Raw genomic sequence first — 6,423 nt, 5'->3', positions numbered from 1 at the left:
ATTGAGCAGGGCCTTGCACACGCTAGTAAGAGTTTTCTCTCCCACTGAATCACATCTCTAGCACCCAGGCTTTTTGTTTTTGTGCCGAATTCAGCTGATAGTTTCTAGTAGTCCAGGTATTCTGCAGCAGCCAGCTCTGAGTCGGACCTCAGAGCATATAGCACATAGCCTTCCTTCTCTGCTCCATTTCTTTCTGCTCTCGAACTTTCCTGGGGCCTTGCTTCCCTGTTGGCAGGTAAGCTGGGTGTTCCTGTTATCTTTTAGCTCCTCCCTTCCCTCCACACTCAGTCTATCTTCCTGAGGAATCTCCCCTTCTTTCTGTTCCAGGTAGATCGCCCTTTGACTGGACACACAAGCTCTTACCTTAAGGAATCCAATTACTTTTTAACAGTTCAGTTGATCTTCCTACCTGCAGGCTCCACACAGCTCCTGAGTGCTGAGCTCACCAACCCACATTCCTCCACTTGGCGTTGCTTGTTGCTGCCTACTGACTAGTCTAAACATTTTACTAGGCACCCGGAGGCTCCCCATGACCTCACCTAAGCCCAGACATCTCTCACTTTAGCACCCAAAGAACCCGTGACCAGTAATCCTCAAATTGGTGTGCACATTCCAAGTTAAGTGGCTTCTCTCCAATTTCTGTTAATGTTCGAAACTTCAGTCTTTTATCCCCTCGACCTCGTTCGTAACAGTGACCGAGCTGAAAATCCTGCAACTGTTTTCTTCTTTCTGTACCTTCACTCACCTCTCACCATTCTCTAAATGCCTGGTTTATAACTGGAATTTTTCTCCCATGGGGAAACTAGGCCATGCCCACCCCCGCCCCACCTCTAAGGTCCCAACAACAAACAGAAGTTGGATTCCATTTACTGGACTGACTGACTGAGCATGGGTGAGTGGCTCTGACAGGAGAGGAGCTGCAAAGCTGCACTGGGAAGTCTTCACCTAGCATGGACGATGGCTCCCCACTAGTCACACGAGTGGAGCCCCCTACCCTGGTCGTCCCCAGCTTACACACCTTAGGCCCTCCCTGAGATCACCCAGGCCACCTGCGATTGCATCCAAGCAGCTGGAAAGTGTCTGCATACTTGGGCTAGAGTCCCATGACCCTCTCCACCCACTCCTTCTATGAAGGAGCGTCAAGCAGTCAACAAGTCCAGCTGGGATGATCTTTTTCAAACAGGCAGAGCTGGACTCGGGGCAGCAATGGCTGCTGTTTGGCTTTGAGGTTAGTGCTATACAATATATATAATATATAAATAAATTATGATCTTAATTTAAGGAAATCTTGTTTTTGTTGTGGTGGTGACAGTGTGTGTGTGTGTGTGTGTGTGTGTGTGTGTGTGTGTGTGTGTGTGTCTGTACATGTCACAGCACACCTATGGCAGTCAGAGGCTAACTCTGAGAAGCCAGACCTTTCTTTCCGCCTTTAGATGGAAACTCAGGTTGCCAGGCTTTCAAGGCACATGCCTTTACCCATGAGCCATCTTGCTGATCCTAACTTCTATCTTTTGGATGGATAGGACTGTGAGTCTTTTGGTGACGTTGGAACTCAAACCCAAGAGACCTGGGTGTTGACAAGCACATGTGGTTATGTAACTGGTCATCATTACAATGAAGATTCGGGATAGTTCCATCAAATCAAAGAGATGCATCCTTTGTGTCTCTTTCCAGACCATCCCTTCCTCCCGTTCCTAGCTTCTCGCAATCAGTGTGCAGGTCACAGCCTTTAAATGTATTTTTACACTTTCCCCTGTAGGCCCTGCCTGTATTCTCAGATCCTTCCAACTAAATGGTAATCTCCACAAAGACAAAGAGTTGTCTTTTTTTTTCCATTCAATTTTGTATTGCTTAAGCTTAAGTTCCAAGTGCAGCTGGGCATGGTAGGGTATGCTAGAAATCACAGCACAGGGAGGCTGAGGCAGCAGGATCAGAGGAGTTCCAAGCCATCCTCAAGGATATAGTGACTTTGAGGCTAGCCTGGGTTACATGAGAACCTATCTCAAAACAGCAAAACAAACCTACCCCTTCCCCCAAACCCAGAACAAGTTCCACATATATTTATTAAGTGCTAGGTCATATATCTGAAAAAGAGAGTGGGAAGGAAGGGAGGAAAGAAAATAACAAAAGCGGGGAGGAGCTGGGGACTCAGTGGGTAAAGGTGCCAGCTGCCAAGCCTGTGTCCCGAGTTAAATCCCAGAACCCACTTGGTGAGATAACCAAGTCCTGAAACTTGTTCTCTGCCCTCACCTGTACCCTGACATGTACCCCCATACACCTACACACCTCTGCCCTCACCTGTACCCTGACATGTACCCCCATACACCCACACACCTCTGCCCTCATCTGTACCCTGACATGTACCCCCATACACCCACACACCTCTGCCCTCATCTGTACCCTGACATGTACCCCATACACCTACACACCTCTGCCCTCACCTGTACCCTGACATGTACCTCATACACCCACACACCTCTGCCCTCACCTGTACCCTGACATGTACCCCCATACACCCACACACCTCTGCCCTCACCTGTACCCTGACATGTACCCCATACACCCACACACCTCTGCCCTCACCTGTACCCTGACATGTACCCCATACACCCACACACCTCTGCCCTCACCTGTACCCTGACATGTACCCCATACACCCACACACCTCTGCCCTCACCTGTACCCTGACATGTACCCCATACACCCACACACCTCTGCCCTCACCTGTACCCTGACATGTACCCCATACACCCACACATCTCTGCCCTCACCTGTACCCTGACATGTACCCCATACACCCACACATCTCTGCCCTCATCTGTACCCTGACATGTACCCCATACACCCACACACCTCTGCCCTCATCTGTACCCTGACATGTACCCCCATATACCTACACACCTCTGCCCTCACCTGTACTCTGACATGTACCCCATACACCCACACATCACTGCCCTCATGTGTGTGCCCTGACATGTACCCCTATACACCTACACATCTGTACCCTCATGTGTGTGCCCTTACATGTACCCCTATACACCTACACATCTGTACCTTCATGTATGTGCCCTGACATGTACCCCCATACACCTACACATCTGTACCCTCATGTGTGTGCCCTGACATGTACCCCCATACACCCACACATCACTGCCCTCATGTGTGTGCCCTGACATGTACGCCTCACACAAAATAAATACATGTGAAGAAGGAGGAAAAGGAGGAGGGGAAACTGAGAGATAGATAGCTCAGTGGTTAAAAGGAGTCCTTGCTCTTGCAGAGGACCTTTCTCATATTCTAGCATCCTTGTCAGGCAGCGCACACGCCTCTGTGAATCCAGCTTCAGTGTCCTCTCCTGGTTTTCTCCAGGTACCTGCACACATATGCAAACACCCCCCTTTTATATAAGGAAAAAGCTAACAGCCCCAGAAGAGGCATTCTGTTGTCTCTAGCACTGAGAAGCAAACCTAAGTCTCACTCATGGTGTGCCAGTACTCTGCTACTGAGCAGACCTCCACCCTCTAGAGAGGTTCTGATTCAACATCAGGGCAGCTAACAGAGTAGATGGCATTTTAATGAATTACTCTGTTTTCAAAGACATTTTGTTTTCGAGTCGGTTTCATATGTAGCTTTGGTTAGAAGGCACTACGTAGCTCAGACTGTCCTCAAGTTTCCATCAATCCACCTGTCTTAGCCTTTCCAGTGCTAGGGTTACAAGAGTGAGCCACCAATGCTTGGTTTATTTTGAGTTATTAATCTGAAGCATTGGTAAAAACTTAAACATGAACTACATTGGAGTTTGAGCCAGCAAAACTGGTTAAAGGTATGCATTTGGGGCCGGGGAGTCAGCTCAGTGGGCAAGTGTTGTATAAGCGTGAGGACCTGAGGTTTCTTATCCCCATGTAAAGGCAGGTGATGCACATCCATGGAGCTTATGCTGGAAGAATAGAGAGAATGATCCAGGAGTTCACTAGCCAGCCAGTCTAGCCAGCTGGTGAGCGAGCTCAGGTTCAGGGAGAGACCTTGTCTCAAAAAGTACAGTGGAGAGCAACAGAGGAAGACCTTTGATCTCTACCTTTATGTGCAGACACATGGTCAAGCACAATCTCCACTGTGCACATACACACATACATGAGAGAGAGCAAGAATGAGAGAGAGAGAGAGAGAGAGAGAGAGAGAGAGAGAGAGAGAGAGAGAGAGAGAGTATGATAGAGAAAGAGGCAGTCACAGGGGGGAAGGAGGGAGGGAGAGGGAGATTATTATAAGATACATCTAAGAGCTGGGCATAGTGGTGCACACTTTTGATCCTACCACTTGGGAGGCAGAGGCAGGTGGATCTCTGTGAGTTTAAGGCCAGCCTGGTCTACAGAGTGAGTTCTAGGCCAGCCAGAGCTACATAGTGAGACCCTGCCTGGGTGTAGGGTGAAGAGAGAAAAACATTCATCTAAGTTTGGAAAGGAAGTATTTAATTATTATTTTATTTATTAATTTTGTTTTTGGTTTTTCCAGATAGGGTTTCTCTGTGTAACAGCCCTGGCTGTCCTGGAACTTGCTCTGTAAGACCAGGCTGGCCTTGAACTTGAAGAGATCCACCTACTTCTGCCTCCCGAGTGCCAGGATTAAAGGGTTGCACCACCACTGCCCAGCTATTTTATTCTTGTATTTGAGTGTTTTGACTGCATGTCTGTATATGTACACCACCTGCATGCAGTCCCTGAAGAGGCAAGGAGAAGGCATTGTATTGTATGGAACAGTTATAGATGGCTGTGAGCTACTATGTGGGTTCTGGGAGCCGAACCTGGGTCTTCTACAGGAGCAGTAATTGTTCATAACCTCTGAGCCATTTCTTCAGTTTCATGGGGAGGAATCTTAATGTCAATGACACCTATGGTGCAGCAGGATACAGGAAGCTGGCACTCACCATTCCACAGCCACGACTGTTTCTAATCCACTTACGTGTTGTCACAAAGTGACTAAGACAGGAAGTTTTCTGTCCTCTGCATACAGCAGGTACAGTTAAGCTTTGGGGTGTCAAGGAAGAATTGTGCTATATAGTTCACACTGCTTCTTCTGTCACTTAGGCTGTATGTAAGTTACTAGAAGATAATTTGTTGGGAAATGAAATAGTTAATGGAAGAAAACTGAGGAAAATAACCTCCGAGGATACAGACAGAGAAAAATGGGGTTTGGGTGGTAGTGTCTCAGAGAAACCAACATCCGTTCTCTTTCGGATGTCTTTCTTTCAGAGAGTCTGCTTTCTCCGTTAACATTTAGTGCTTGAGCTTTTGTTAAAATATCATCTATAGCCGGGCGGTGGTGGCGCACGCCTTTAATCCCAGCACTCGGGAGGCAGAGCCAGGCGGATCTCTGTGAGTTCGAGGCCAGCCTGGGCTACCAAGTGAGTCCCAGGAAAGGCGCAAAGCTACACAGAGAAACCCTGTCTCGAAAAACCAAAAAAAAAAAAAAAAAAAATATCATCTATAAAACCCCAGCTTGGGCTGAAGAGATGGCTCGTCCACTCAGGGTACTTTTTGTTCTTGCTGGGGACTCACATTGAATTCCCAGCACCCACATGTTGATTCACAGCCATCTGTAACTCCAATTTCAGGGTATCAAATGCCCTCTTCAGGCCTCTGAGGGCATGAGGCACACACATGGCACACATACATATACATACATGAAAAACATTCATATACATAAAATTAAAATTAAATGATAGATTATGGGGGGGGTTTGAGACTGTCTAACTACGTGTAGCTCTGGCTCTTCTGGAACTTACTACATAGAACAGGCTGGCTTCAAACTCACTTGTCTGCCTCCCAAATCCTGGATTAAAGGCATGATCCACTACACTGGGATTAAGTGGCAAATCCTAAAAAACAAAACAAAACAACAAAACAAAACTTTGCTTAAAAAATTGAGTTTGGTGACACTTCTGAGTTTTTTTTTTTTTTTTTTTTTTTTTTTTTTTTTTTTTTTTTTGGTTTTTCGAGACAGGGTTTCTCTGTGTAGCTTTGCGCCTTTCCTGGATCTCGCGCTGTAGACCAGGCTGGCCTCGAACTCACAGAGATCCGCCTGGCTCTGCCTCCCAAGTGCTGGGATTAAAGGCGTGCGCCACCACCGCCCGGCCACTTCTGAGTTTTTATTTTGCAAAATGACAATGAGCAGGGACTACTGTAGGCTTCAGGGTCCAGGGCTATCTATACACACTTGTGTTTTACTTATTCATCTAGGGGCATTTTGGGGTGGTAACCAAGTTCATTTCAGCAGTTAACTGTAAAAGAACCCTTATGGGATCGTCGTGACAGCGCACACCTTTCTTCCTATCACTCAGGAGGTAGAGGAGGAAGGATTACTGAGTTTGAGACCAGCCTGGTCTACAGAGTGAGTTCTAGGACAGCCAGGGCTACACAGAGAAACCCT

Source organism: Peromyscus californicus, unplaced genomic scaffold, assembly GCF_007827085.1.
Source record: "Peromyscus californicus insignis strain IS unplaced genomic scaffold, ASM782708v3 Scaffold_13__1_contigs__length_99412109, whole genome shotgun sequence".
Classification (NCBI taxonomy): Eukaryota; Metazoa; Chordata; class Mammalia; order Rodentia; family Cricetidae; genus Peromyscus; species Peromyscus californicus.
This window is presented reverse-complemented; position numbering follows the sequence as displayed.